This window comes from Photinus pyralis, unplaced genomic scaffold (genome assembly GCF_008802855.1).
Source record: "Photinus pyralis isolate 1611_PpyrPB1 unplaced genomic scaffold, Ppyr1.3 Ppyr1.4_LG6, whole genome shotgun sequence".
Taxonomy (NCBI): domain Eukaryota; kingdom Metazoa; phylum Arthropoda; class Insecta; order Coleoptera; family Lampyridae; genus Photinus; species Photinus pyralis.
Genome location: NW_022170663.1, coordinates 736838 through 752506, shown reverse-complemented (window position 1 = coordinate 752506; position 15669 = coordinate 736838). Strand labels below are relative to the sequence as shown.

Genomic DNA, 15669 nt, shown 5'->3' with positions numbered 1-15669 from the left:
GTAGAGAAGTCCACTATTATTGCCTGAGCACCAAGATTACATCTCGAGGCGCTTGCGCCGAGGGGTGTAAGGTGCGAAGGCAATAATAGACTTCTCTACCGTGGTATATATACTATTTTTTTCACTACTAGCACTTTAAATCCTCTAAATTAACATATTATATTGATAAGAGAGTTAACGGTTGGACAGAATTGTTTGTTTCTTAATTTAACATGTCAATCAAGTACGTGGAAGTACAAGTCAAACAGGCCGTATTTTGTTCTGTCATTGAGATTTTTCAAAGAGTAATTTCGTTCGAATTTTTTCAAAATGTGATAATTTTAGGTATGTAATTTCTCTGGAAATTGCGAATGGTGGCAATTATTCGTTTTAGAGAACTTGTCTAAACGTTCATTGAGCGAAATTTCGGGTTGTGTTTTCTAAAAGTGACAGCGTGACAGTTCTCATTATTGACTACTAGTTAATAATAAAAAATTATTAACCACTTTGAACAAATGCCGAGAAAGCCTACTTTACAAGTGGAAAAAAGGTTAATAATCATGTCATCAGACGCTAGTAGTGAAAAAAAGATAATACACCGTCCATTAAATCGATTGTTGTAAAATCTAAACAAACGTTTGTAGGTGTAAAATCCAACTCCAGTAAAGCCTATTATAAAGAATATGAAAAGTTGTTTCCATGGATGAATAGGAAGTTACGAATACAGTCTTAAATGCATCCATAATGCTGGCATATATGAAGGAAATGTCAAAGGTATTTAAATCTTCTATATTTTGGTGCACTCATTCAAAACTTTAAAGCAATGCTGCGATTAAAAAGTGGAACAGATTTGGAAGCATACCCTAAATTACGCGCGTTTGTAAAAGCTTCAACCAAAGGATAGGTACAAAAGCCAAAGAAATGTTCTGCATTTACAGAAAGCGACTTAAGAGGATTTTTTATTTCATCCAGATGACAGTTTCAAAAGTCATACTTGAAGTATCGTTACTTAGCAACTTTAAAGCACGTGTGTTTTAAAGGCCCTTTTTCGCACGCATTTGAGTGTTTAAAACGGAGATTGTGATTCAGGTATAATAAAATAGTATATTGCATAATAAGTGTGCTAAGAAGCCTATTTCGCACGAGTATTTTGCGACACGAGCGAGCGCAGCGAGCGAGTGTTGTAATAAAATCGAGTGCGTAATAGGCATTAGCACTCGAATTATGTACTATACTTTTTCTACGACTTGAATATAATTGATAAAAGATTGATAGATTACGATTGATTTGGTTCTAAATATTCGAACTTCGAACTAAAAATTAGAACTGTCAAGTGTCAAATGTCATGGTCTATTTAAAAGGAATACAAAATACAACGTAACCTCACTTATATTCCATGAATGCACGCAGCGAGCAAGAATTTTATAAATACTTTTTACTTAGATTGGAAGTGTATTGCAGGGTTTTGACATCCCTATTCCTTACTGCAATGTGAGTTTCATTTTAGCACCATAGATGCAATAGCCAATAGGATACAAGATACAAGTGTTGAAGTTGAAGATTACTACCTAACTAGCTCAGGTGGTGTTTGTGCTCTTTTTCATTACAGTTTTGAACGATTTCTATTGTTGTAGTTGCCAATGTATTAGGTACCTAACTATCGATAATACTAAGGCCTTCAAAACGCTGCGTCTTTTAACGAGTTTTCCCGGGAAGGAAGCATCGGACTACCCAGTATTCTAAAGTGCATTATTCCGTGTTCCATGCAAGTCGTAATTGGCACCATCCATTAATTCTTCGAGTACTTATTGTAGTTTTCTAAAATACAAAATAGTAGCAACAGAGTTTGTTTAATTAACTGAACGCAGCTTCAAACCATTCTTGAGTAGCCCATTACGATTATGAAAAATAATTGGGCACGGCTAATAAATTACGTACAGGCTCCATTCTCCATTCTCATACAAATGGCAATGTTTAAACAAATTATGAGTAATTCTGTTCAAAGAAGTTTACAAAATGTGAAACATAACCTACAACAACAATATCTGACGTTACTTCATTCATTAGGCAGGGCTGACAACCTACTAAATTAACATTTCGCGTTTGACTTTTAACCTGTTACGTAATATATATATATTAAGTAACAGTTCTAATTTTCATTATGCAACCGTATTATATAATGAACGATTTAGACGTGCAGTACAGGGTGACATTTTGGGTATGTTTACGACATAGGAGTAGAAAAAAGTAAATAAATGTATGATTCGGTGACAGTATCTATTTTTATATAGGGCACTTACTATAATCGGTCCATTGAAGAACGGCGTTTTAGCCTTTAACAAAAAAGGAAAAGGTGGCTTAACAAATATACAGTTCATTAACAAAAACCTTTACATCTCGTTAAATAACATTAAATCTCCTACAAGAGAAAGTTTATACCATACAATGTCACTATAACCAAACAATTATTAGTTACTCTTTGCTATATAAAGCAGCATTGTCAAAAATTAGTATTTCTAGATCTTCATATCATCTCATCAAACAAAGACTTAAAAAAATGTGAGTGGCGATAACACTAAATATGAATATCATTGACATTTCCTAAACTAAAGATAGTAACGAACAGAGTACAAAGTCAGTCTGATTATAAAATTATTTGCATTGTAATCGATCTAATTTCACGGGCGATTGATTTCTCAACTTATCTAGGTCAATTAGAATAATTATTATGCAGGAGAGAAATTGTTTAAACAAGTCTTCGTAGCCGTGATCGTCTAGTGGTTAGGACCCTACGTTGTGGCCGTAGTAACCCAGGTTCGAATCCTGGTCACGGCAAACCTGGTGTTTGAGAACTGAGAAGACAATAATTTTTTGTTATTGGACTACACTAGGCGTATGCCTATCACCCTATTACATTAAAATTATAGTAATTCGAGAACATAACCGTAAGCACTTTAAAACTTTCTTGTTTGTCGACAATTTTCAGTTTAATTTTTAAGTGAAGTTATTGCAGGTACAGGTACTGTATACGTACTTATTTGTAATAGAGTTGAGTAATGTGTCTCTTCTCACCATAAAGTTCTACAAAATTGCAAATTCATCTCTGGTGGAGACCTGCCAATTGCAAAGTGATGAAAATCGCTATCCACAAAGCATCTCCTGTATTTTTTTCTTGAAGTGTAAGATTTGGAGCTGAAAATGCTTTCAGTTTATAGCACTGTGTAGTGCTAATTGTTTGCACCCCGAATACCTTCGTTTGTGCCCCCTCCGTTTTTCAATTATTCCAAATACAAAATTCCATTCCGAAACGAACGAACTAAGCATGCATAAGTATGAATAAAGTTAGGTCACTTTCCCGAGGTATGGAAGATGGCACAAATTGCATGGGGATAAAATATTAGTGACGTTAGGAAGGGGTGTTAACCAACCCAACCAAAATTGTTGAATATTTTCAAAGAAACTGGTTCGGTCATTGATGGATAATGACATAATGTCCATAATTGGGCGAATATAGGCCCACGATAGCCAAAATCAAAAACTTAAAAGTGTCCTTGTCAGTATAGTATGATTTAGTTTGCGAAATTTTAATGAAGCTCAATTTCGGAATCCATGCCAGAATTTTGCGTTACTACCTAACCGTCGTCGTAAATAAACTGGAAACATCGAGAGAAAATTAACTTTTTCTTGGTGTTTATAAATTTTTCGTTACGTTTTCGTTCCATACATTAAAGAGCGCTAGTATAACACGTAAAATTTTAATAACGAAAATGAATGTACGGCTATTGCGAAATGAATTTGGCGCGAGTCGAGAGTATTAACTATAAATCGCGCGTCATATCTCAATCCATGTCTCAGTTTATTTGACATTGACTATAAAATATGAGTAAGTATGGTACTTCTGGGTGTTTCCTGCAGGATATACTTTTCCTCAATAAAGTTAACATGTCTCTTTTTTAATAGAAAATAATGCCATGGTTCCAAATTTCATCCGTTTTTAATAATTATTTTCTTCACGTAAAGATAGGCGGACATATATATCTAAAGTAGTATCAACTAGGGCTGTCCACTCAACAATACGCAATACTAACAATCGTGCACAATATACAATTGCATACAAATTATTAACCCAAAAAAGTCTACGTATGTGACCAGCACTATTTTTCCAACGCTTTGCTTAGCTTAGATCTTGCGGTACATCTTATTAATTTAAATTGGATGGGTGTCGCGGTTAATGCTAAAGATAGCGGGATACACGTCTAATTCCCCTTCGGAAAATTAATTTATGAAGTCAAGTTAGTTAATTTTAATGGAGATTTTAATGGTTAAAACTGTTTTAATCGTTTACTTTTATTGGTTAGCGAGTGTAGTACGTGATTCCGCTAAGATAGCGGGCGCGCGTACATATTTCATTGAATATGGTTTTACGCGGAGATAATTTCCGCATTTTACTTTGCAGAAATAAATTCATTGTATCTTCAGTTAATTATTGTAGTTTTATTTAGATTTCCATAGTAATTATTAGACATACTATACCTGGATATCACTCGCGTGTGTTTATTTTATTTTAATTTTATTAAAACGCCTCGGGGAACACTCTTTCCCATTTCTCAAGTTTGCAGTGACAATCTTTGTATAAGCAAAATAACATACGCGAGTGACATCATTTTAGACCGGGAGATGGTGACACTTTTTCTGGTGTGATTTGCTACAAGTATGGCGACCATTCAAAGGTTTAATTATTAAGTACTCCTCAACACGAAAATGGTGCTAACTCCCTGGGAGTGGGGCCGTTATTACGTGACGATTTTTTAAACATGTCGGAAAATTTAATGATTTTGGACAATTTGCTACACAAAATTCTTTGGATTTTCTGATTCTCGGTGACAAAACAAAGGGCGGAAACTAAATGCCATACTTTTCAGGTGCTCCAATTTGATCCATACTCGAAAATCTGTTATTATACATTACACAATAGTTCCTGGTTGAAAATGAACAAGAAAAATCATAAAAATCAAATTTGTTTAAAAATTTATGTTCCATTAAATTCATACTTACCGGTCGAATAACCGAGGTTATGCATATTATACCGGGTGAATAGTACGTTTTTGAAAAAAGATTATACATAATTGGCTCATGCCACATATCGAAATTTCTATTTTTGACTATAAAAATAACTGGTGGAAGAGTTTATATCTTTTATCTTCTAATTGAATTTCCGTCTCGGCTCCTTCTTGGATAATTTTAATTCTTTTGCTCATCTCGTTCAAAAACTGAAATCTATCCTTCAGCTTTGCAATGGAAACATTAGTTGGTCTTCCTTGATTCAAATCACCTCGTATAATTTTTGATTGCAGAGTTTCTATTGTTACCATTCCGGTCGCCAGATGTTGCGGGATAGTGGGAGAATATAACTCATCTATGCAATAAATTGGGAGGTAATCCTAGTTTTTAATTTTACTTCAAACATTAAATTGACAATTCTATTATTTATTATATTGTACGTATGCCAACTAAATAAAATTAAAGATATAAGATTTGTTACACTAGTAATTATCTTAGATAAATTCTATGAGAAGTTAATATGCCCAACACCTCCATTAGCATTAGCCGCCCCGTAAAATAATAACTACTCGAAAATTGGACATTAATCGACCTAAAACTAACCGCCGCGCCCGTCCGTTGATTACGGTAAACGTCAGACATTACAAAAAGCTCGTCCGTGGGAGCTGTTTACTGCGGTAATCCTCAAAAACGTAGTCGACGTAGACTGCCGCACATTAATCCTTTCACTCACCTTTACTAACGTGTACATTACAAACGTTACCAAAATTATCCTTTTACCGTTGTTACTTAATGTAATAGGATTTAAGTATAACTTTACAACCAATAATCCTTTTGAGTGTACTCGAAAGCGTAACGGGGGTTTATAGCATGTTTCATTATTAACTTGTTCAACTTCTTATTTGCAACTACAACAATGAAACAAAGCGTGGGGTGTTATGAGTTTGAATGAATACGCGGTGAAAGAAAAGCTCATGCAATATCCTCTTTGTAAACCATTTGGGATGTTAACTGACACCATCCCCATTAGTGTAGTAAAAAGGAATTTTTAAAATGTAAATTCAATTACCTCATGTGAGGAGAGTCGTTTTTCAGCTCTTGGCAGAATGCATCTGCAGTAAATCTTATCAGAGGTATAACATAATAGCAGTTTCTCTTCTTTATACAAAAGGAATGACTACAACGAAGCTTAATCTTGTCACAGAGACGTGTACATTTCCTGGAAAGTTTTTGCACAAATATAGCGGTCAAGCTTGAAAGGCCAATTGATAAATAGAAGGAAAAGCTCACTAAACCCATTAAAATCCGTACTGTGCCCAAAGATAAAAATCTTTTCTCAAAGTAGATTATTAAATTAACCAAGTTTCGGCATCGTAACGGTTTTTTAGGAAAGGTAAGTCGCGGGGTATTAAAGCTGACATTAAATTCGAATTGGCGTTTATATAAAATTTTGTACGTGTAAAACTTCGTAACTTTCTCCGGAAACATTTAAGATAGATTAAAATTATTTTGCAATTAAGGTCAATCGCCCTTCTTTAAAATGATTAATTAAAGTGCACGGAATTTAATGTAACACGACACCAAGTACGTAAGCAATAAAGTTATATCGTTAAAAGTTTAGGCGAGCAAAACTTTACTCGAAAAATACAAATTCTTTTTGTGCTACGTGATACCTTAAGAATTAGTAGGGGCGACGAATGAAAATTTAAGGTTGACATCCGCCCTTAATTTAAACATGCTTTTGCAAACGGTTACCTACGTACATTATGTTGATATGTAATCCAGTAACAAAAGATAAATTGGACAGAAAAAGAGAGTGTAAATTTGTCCTTTCACAGAATGAGTTTTTTTTCGAATATATATTAATCTTAGCGAATAGCAAATTTAATCCACTTCTTGTTTTTTGGAAGAATTCGTGACTACGTAGGTTAGGAAAACGATAAAACTGCCACTACGGGTTGCAGTGTCCCAATTTTAGCTGGTTTTCACTACGTTCTCGGAATGATTCTAAACATAGAGAAACAATTATTAATTAGACATTTAAGTACAATAGATGTAGATCTTAATTAAATTCCGGTTTAACAGTTGTCATCTTTAAAGTTACGATCCATATCACGCGTAAATTACTAAATCTCTAAAATTACGTCTAATCTGACCGTGATCTTCTCTTGGTTCCATATTTTGTTTTCCTTCTGATTTCCCTGTTATCTTATTTCATGTAAAAGCATGAGCAATCTTGCTCTTTATTTTTTATCTTGGAAGGTCTTAGATTTTTTCCAAATTCATATCCATAATCTAATAATTAGTTCTAAATCACTGACGGTTTTTTTTATATTACCTAAAGAACTTGTTTTTCAATTGCCATTTATACTACGAGTATATTTTGAAATGATATGTTCTGTTTATCAATATTTCTACCCCTTGAATATTAGTATATTAGTGTTATGTCTCAATGGGATACCAGATGTGTAATGTTTCAAAGTTGTTTGCATTGGGGCAGAGTAATGCGCTAGTTGTAATGAACTTTACGTCGAATTTTTCACACAATCTTCCAAATAATTCATTGCCTAACAAAGTATTTTCCTTTCTCTGTAATAATTTGTTGTGGTAACAATGTTTTCTATAAAAGTATTATAGTTCGTGGTTTGAATGGTGTGGTGTTTTTACCTTTATTGAAGTTTTCAGATTATGATGTCATACATAAATAGTTCAATATTGTTTTAAACTGACCGAAAAGCGAATTTTGTTGCGGTTTACCTGCATAATTATAATTGAGCGGTCGCGTCGTTGAAATTTAAATATTGAAATAAGCTTCAAGCTCCATTTCAATATAGAGCACTGGAAGCGTTGAGTGAAGTAATTAGGATTTCTTCACTCAACGTTGGAAGTATCCGCTCCGTTGACACTTGACGCGGTATTGAACGTAAGTAAACATTCGCTAAGTGAAAATGTGATCACAAAACAATCTACGAAGGAGTATCGCGTTAATAAAAAAGAAAGAGGTTTACAATCTTGGTAGACTCCTTCGTTTCAAGAAGATTTCATTTAGTATAGTTGCACCTGAAATCGTATGCGACTCCAGAGAAACCACACACGGAAAAACTCAACTATAGGTATGTTCGTGCTGGTAAATTGCTTCCTCAAAATATTTTCTGTCGGAAAAATGGCCCCTTGAAGAATTCACCTTCTAAATATTCTCCCGTTGCTGATATCATTAAGGGTAAAGGTTTTAAAATGGGCAACGTTATCGCGTGAAAAACGTTTCAGGGTGGGCTATGCTACATATATTGAACAGTAATTCTGTGACATCTTTAGGCTTCAAGCAGTAGCAGCTCTATAGCTAGGGCTGCTGAAATCACCAGTCACGAGCCTCTTTATTTAGCAGACTAAACGCCTGTTTGTGTTGCAAAACCAAAATTTGGTTGCAAAGAGGTCTGATAGTTTGAAAAAAAAGGAAATTTGAGAATAGAAGCGCTTGTTTTTTGATTAGGTCGTGCTTATGAAACTCCCTGGAGAAACTTCTGGAGCATGATCAAACCTGCACTGCAATTGTGCGGTGATGTTCCGGTTTAAAAGTTTTGAATTAGTTATGTTGTGATTCGACCGAGCTGATACCACTCATTTTTAGCTTATGAAAGAGCACCGCAAATCTAAAACGAACATTTGGAAACTCTCCAGAGAATCGCGATGTCAAGGAAGGGCCTTGCAGCCAACGAGCAGTAATTACTTTTAAATCTAGTTACGTCAACAATTAGTTTCAACACAAAACATTACGACTGTGAATAAAGACAGCATAATTTAGGAACGTCCCGGAGACTTAATCAATCTAACAATTTTCATTGCGCGCTTCTAAGGATGGAACTCACTGATGTTCAATTACTTTATTGAAATGGACGCTTCACGTAGGTATAAATTCAAATTGAAATAAATTATGGCTACCTATTTTTGCGAATTGAGACACTTATAAATCACTTACCCTGTAACTTATTCAATTTTCAATATAAAGTGCTAAACTTCTAGATCACAGCGCAAATTGAACCTAAAACTTAAAAAAAACGTCAAACCTTTATCAAATGTTAAACCCATATAATCGGACACATTTGATGGGAATTATGTTACGCGTCAGTTCCATTTCTAAAGTTTCTCTCGAGAACGCTCACGTCAGAGGCGACAATTATCAAATTGGAATTAAAGTAGATTACCGCTCAAGTTGCAGCTGTAAATAAGCGTTCGCTTCTGATTAGGGTAGCTAAGGAAATTGCATACGTTCATCCACCAATGCAGGAGAATTCCTAATATTAACAGATTGTGACAACTGGAACGTCAGCTTTATTTTATTATTTTGCGTTTAGACGATTTGTTTTATTATGTACATTTTTGAGGAAACAATGATTTTCTAAGTCAACCGTCCACCCCAAACAAGCGCTTGGAGACGCCCCAAGCATAGAAAAAAACATGAAATGAAAGTTGCCATCTTATGTTAAAGAGCATAGCTATGGATTTGAAAACCACGTGTAAAATATTCATCTACGAATTTAGTTACCTAATAAGTCGTAGAAAAGGACAAACCGAGAATATTTTTGAGCCTCCACATTTTCTCTAGAAAGCTAAAAGCACGATAAAGCCTACTCTATCTCACGCTACGCGAAGTAGTTTGTAGTATAAAGTGTACCTACTTGCAGATCTTTAACTCAGTTGGACTAAACAACTTTGAATTTGGCGTTTTATTATATTTTATTTATGTATTTTTTAGACATTATTAGAATATAGTTTATTTCAGTTTAACTTCTAAAGCTAGGGTAATTAATTTACACACAGTCTTGCCAATGTTTCGATTCGTTGTGTGCATTTTCAATTTATTTCTCGCTCTGAAAGTAATCTACATTTCCTGCAATGAAAGTTGGGCAAGTGTTTAACTCTTAAGAAAACGAATTTATTCGCTCAGCTACTTAGCTGAGGATATATCATATCTCTCTTCATCATAAATTTACATTGGTTTACCATTCAACGGTAAAATCAATAATTTTTAATTAAATTGTGGGTTTGTTCGACAATAATTTCACTATGATTTTACATAATGGCGTAATCGTGTGTGTAATTTGGCAGGAGTTGTTCGCTGAAAACTTCAACAATGTAAACGTTTACTTTCCGTTATAAATAATTAGTGGAGCGAGCGAATTGTGAGCGGCATATACACGGAAATGTGATAAATTTAATTAAATTTGATTAATCATAAGCGGGAGACGTACAAAGATTACTGTTAAACTAAAAATGGACGAGTCGAAAAGCGACTGGATTGTGTGAGCGAAGGGTTTAATTATTATTTATTACCACTGAAAGAACACGGTGATGAGATACTGCCGTATAGTAACTTTAGCGAGAGTTGTAGAAGAAAAAACGCCCAAAAAAGTTTTACAACGATTCTACTTCAATTTAAGATTATTATACCATTTGACTTCACTTTCAGTTGGAATACAAATAAATCACGTTTATTTGAATTTCAAATTCTAATTATATGTATATTCTGAAGGTTTCGTATCCGACGCAATTCTTAACCTAGAACAACCAAGACATAACTTCCCCAATTGGACAAGGAACGAAATACCGAAATGAAAATTTATGTATTGAAGTACACAGTTTTTAATATCAGTTTCGGTTGTTGTCGCGAATTCCGTGATTTATTATTTTCATAAACTCTCGCATTATTTACCCACCCGAAATGAAAATTAACCGCGCGGGACCTTTGCGTTTGATCGATTTTATTTCACAAATTCCGCATCGACTTTATTGAAGGTGGGCACAAACGAATCTCGGTAAAATCTTTAATAAATCAAAAGCTCCCACTTCTAACCATAAATATATTAGACACGAAAAGCTCTACCGAAGCACCAAGAATTCGTGTTTATTTTTCAAACACGTAACTCGCTTTGACATGTATTTATTACTTACAATTCATGTAATTTAATATTTTATCAAACCCGAACAAAGAAAATTGATTTCAATTAGCGGTATTATAATTTTAAATGGCTTACGGAACGAGAATAGGTCGCCCTCCCCACAAATTCGTGGCTGCAATTTAAATTTTACGTAAGTGCCGTTACTTGTAATCGTTCACAATCAGAGGTAATCGATTCAGTCTGTAATTTTACGCATTACCGTAGAGAAGTTTTGCTTTTAGTTACTCTGCAATCAATATACCTCGGTGGCTTTTATACAAATTAAATTATGATTAACAAGTAATTACGTTCCAGCTGTCCATATCTTTCAGATCTGGGTAAATTGTTCTCGCTTTTGTTCTTTAAATCCTGCTTACACGCTTCGACAAACATAAGCCTTAGTTAAACTTATTAATGAATATCGATTCGCTTTCGGGTGACTAACGAAAATGGATTGTATGGTTACCCCTCTCGTTAAAATCTTTAGAACACTATTTAGAGGTACATACTACATACCTACGAAAGAAATACGTACGGGACGATTTACGATACTCTATACACGTCTTTGCATTAATTTTAATTTCGTGCAGTCTTATTAGTTTACCAGGTCAGGGGGTAGAGAATGTATACTGAATATCTAATTTAGACATAGTCTAGGATGTGCATGCAGCTAGCAAAGCACACTTATCAACGCAATAAAAATTCACAGAGTGAATACCTAATTAAGTACTAATGTTGTACTCAGCAAGGCATCGCGGACTATCAATTGAGCAAATTAATAAATAATTATACAATTTCAAATCCAAATGCCTTAAAATATTGGAAGCCTGTTCTGTTCTGGTTCTGAATTCAAAGTAACTCAATATATCATAATCAGCTACCTGCTGTTTTCGGAAAATTCGATTCCGACCAATTATTCAGCGTACCGAAAAGATCTCCGTCAGAATTCAATGTACCAAAGCGAGTTTTCATTCACCGTTTTCGGAAAACTCTGTTCCGAAGGGTTACAAGGGTTTCGGTGAGTCATATGGTTGTTTCAGAAACATTGCATTTGAAATGTTTCACAACGTTTGTATCATAAATATTCAAATTCAAAACCTCGTATTAGGAATATTATTGATCATGGAAAATTAGCTGATTTAAAAAAAACGTTCTTGATGAATTGTCCCAGAAATATGTGCTTATTTAAGCGGTAATATTCCTTAAAAGAATCCGAAAATAAATCTTGTGTTGTTGTTTTTGATGTATTTCATCACAGTTTCGTGTAACATCTGCGGGATGTTTTCTGTTTGATGTTTCTACAATATTTCAATTTCCGGGCTCTGAGGGTGGGGATTAAACGTCTACGTAATATCATACTTTCATTTTGGAGAAGTAGCATAAACACTATTTGGCAGTGTGGGCGCAACCTGAAAATTAAGCACAAAATTACCCTTCCTTTACAAAAGTTTTCTAAATTCTAAAAGATGAAAGACATGTCCGTTATAAGAAATAGCAGTACATTTCTTTTCAAGATTTAGTGAACCATGAATTTAAAAAGAACCAAAGAGAGCATCAAACTGAGATCCTATTATATTATTTTCCTTAATCGTCTCTTTGTTGCTGTTAGTTTCTGAGATTCCCAAGAAAAAAATTAATCCTAGGTAATTATAATTGTCATGGTTACAATACCTATATTTCCTTTTGAATGATTGCTTATAATAATTTAAAAATACACCGCAATTTTACAAATTGTTTATCATTGCTTAAAATTGGTCGTTACAATATGCATTTAACCATACCTAAAATTCAACGTAAACATTGAAACATTGGTAGTACATATGTATATCATTGTTTAAAGTTAACCTTCGTACAGCCTTATAAATTTAATATGTACACCTTGTAATTTTACGCCTTTGTAATCACTAGGAAGTAAAAACGTCATTACAACTTCACTAAATATAAAAAGAGGATGTGTATATGCAATCTCAAAATTTGTACCGATAATTTTCTCCGATTTTTCAGTAGAGTGATTGAAATCCTTTTTGGTAGACATGTCCAGTTGTCTCTTTTTTCCAATTTCACACGGGTATTTCCGAAACTTATACACCCCGTACTCTTTTACCGTTTGGTTTATGACGATTTTTTACGTCAAAGAAGATTAAAACACACAGCAGGAATACGTAAAGTGTTTAAAATTTCGAACGTTGTGTTTTGTCACTTCTGTAATTTTCAGAACGGTTATATACAAGGCCGTATCTAGCTTTGCTTTTGAAACATACTGCCAATTATGAAATTGGGCTGAACAGAAATCGTAATGCCAGAAATGGCATTATAGTTCGCACATTTTTTCATTGTTAAGTAGGAGTTAAGCTTTAGTAGTTACAATTAACTATTTTAGCGCAAATCTGTATTCTGTATAATGTATATTTTAAATACTACCTCAAAATTGTTGACTTACAGTAACATTTCGACTTCTAAGTCGGCATTTTACAATTTTGGATTATTTTTGGCATAACATTTCGAGTTACAACGTAAACTTTTAAGGATTTGAGATTGAAATTTTACGATGAGATTTCAAAATTTAAATTAAACGTGGTCTTTCCAGGGATTCGTAGGTACTGATACAACGATTTTAAATAGATATTGTGAAGATATAAAAAAGTGTCTTCCAGTACACCCAAGGTGCTGCCGTGACCAGGATTCGAACCTGGGTTACTACGGCCACAACGTAGGGTCCTAACCACTAGACGATCACGGCTGCGAAGACTTGTTTAAACAATTTCGCTACCGTGTATATAAATAATTATATTAAAAACTAGTGTAACCGGTCGCTAATGAAAGTAGAACGCATTGATATACAGTTGTGAAGTTTTACGCAATCTCGTAATCGACACTGACCGGTTACATTAATCGATGCTATTTTTATCCACGGAGATATCAATATTGCTAAGTTGTTTAAAATTAAACTAGAAACGTTTCGTAATTTTATTTATACATAATTTTATGGTTTAGCTACAATAAAATTGGAGAAAATATACTTGAGACTCGAATACCTTAGTAATCACACCTTCACGTATCAGCAGCTGAAAATGCGTCTACATAGAAGCAGATTAGTACGATGGCTTCCTATGTAAAAGGTTGCACATTTTAAAGCATTAGGGTTATGGGTCATAGATACGAAGTGATTTATCAACATTTTGGGCATACGAATTGGGGAATAAAAATTCTAGAGAATAAGTAATGAAGAAGTAGTGGTAGTATGTGCAGGCGCCCAATAAACATATACGTTGTAACAATTAGGGATTGTTTGGTCATGTTTTGGACCCTTGTAACCTTGTTTCAGATGTCTACTATCACATAGCATACCCAATTTCCTATTCACCATTACACGATAATGATTTTTTATGCTCTCCTTTAATTTAAACAGAATCGCGAAACTCAAATAGTTACAATTGGCCCATATGGTTTCTTTTCAATTAGCACGATGCGAAGTTCAATTTTTTTTCCGAGACCGATACAAAATGACAAAAGTACAGTCCTTGCCGTGACCAGGATTCGAACCTGGGTTACTACGGCCACAACGTAGGGTCCTAACCACTAGACGATCACGGCTCCGAAGACTTGTGTAAACAATTCCATTGCTGCATATTTCTATCTAACAGCTATCCGAAATAACCTATAGATTAGTTGAGAAACTAGTTACCAGTGAAAGTAAAGGCACCATCATGCAAGTATTAATTTCTGAGCGTGGCGTTGTTATCATGTCCCGAATTACCATGGAAAATAGTGGGGGGACGCAGAAGATCGCCTTGTTGAGAAGACATAACCTCAGACCCATAATAAAGATTGGAAGAATTACGGTAAATATGTATATCTGTGGGGTAAATAAATATTATTATTATTAAAAAGTGGTACCTAATACTGTGGTCCAAAACTTTTCGCAACATTTTCTCTCGTTCAACCATATTACAAGCATTCATGGAGTCGATTTTCAGTAGTATACTTTAGTAGGTCCATGAGGGTAATAACGTCTGGTAGAATGAATTCCAGCTTAAACATCGCCTTTGGTATCAAATCCTAACTGATGTGGTTGTAAGGACACTCGAATATCAGTGGTTATTTTGTAATAAAAGATTAGCTAACAACCTTCTAACTAAAATAAAATAGTAAAGGTGCTGTATGCCGAAGATTCATTTACTTAAAATTCATTTTATTTGTTGTTGTCCAATTACGGTCAACAGACAGTAAATAGTGTGCAAACCCAACCGAAATGATTCTGGCACAACTACTTTATGGTATGTTTTTCACCCCTCACACATTTGTTTTTGGTGAATTACTTGATCTTGCAGTCCCTGTCTGTTCCTTTCGCCGGCGCTCTATAAACGAGCTCTTATAATAACTTCTCAACGAAATACGATTACGGTGAACACCAAAAGTAAGTTAAAGGGGTAAAATTACATCGCGACCCAATTACAGTTCAGAACAAATTGATCTTCAATATTTCAATGAATTTCCAACAGGTCACAGTGTCATCACTTAACGAGAATATTTAGAAAATTATTTATTACATCAATTAATCTTGACGGAATTATTTAAAGCCCTCTAAATGTACACGTACAAATATTAATTAGATCAGGAGGGAAGTTAAAAATACAGGTGAAACGTACAATTAGTTTTATCGTTCTCATGACCTCGTGTGAGTTTATTAAGA

The 15669-nt window shown here is 34.3% G+C and overlaps 3 non-coding genes and 1 pseudogene across 3 annotated transcripts; 1 reads left to right on the top strand and 3 right to left on the bottom strand.

Annotated features, from left to right (window-relative positions):
- The window catches only part of LOC116174448, a 76802-nt pseudogene that overhangs the window by 29945 nt on the left and 31188 nt on the right, over window positions 1–15669 (bottom strand).
- On the top strand, window positions 2743–2814 carry Trnah-gug. Its single transcript has one exon. It is a non-coding gene; the product is annotated as a tRNA-His (tRNA).
- On the bottom strand, window positions 13645–13716 carry Trnah-gug. Its single transcript has one exon. It is a non-coding gene; the product is annotated as a tRNA-His (tRNA).
- On the bottom strand, window positions 14499–14570 carry Trnah-gug. Its single transcript has one exon. It is a non-coding gene; the product is annotated as a tRNA-His (tRNA).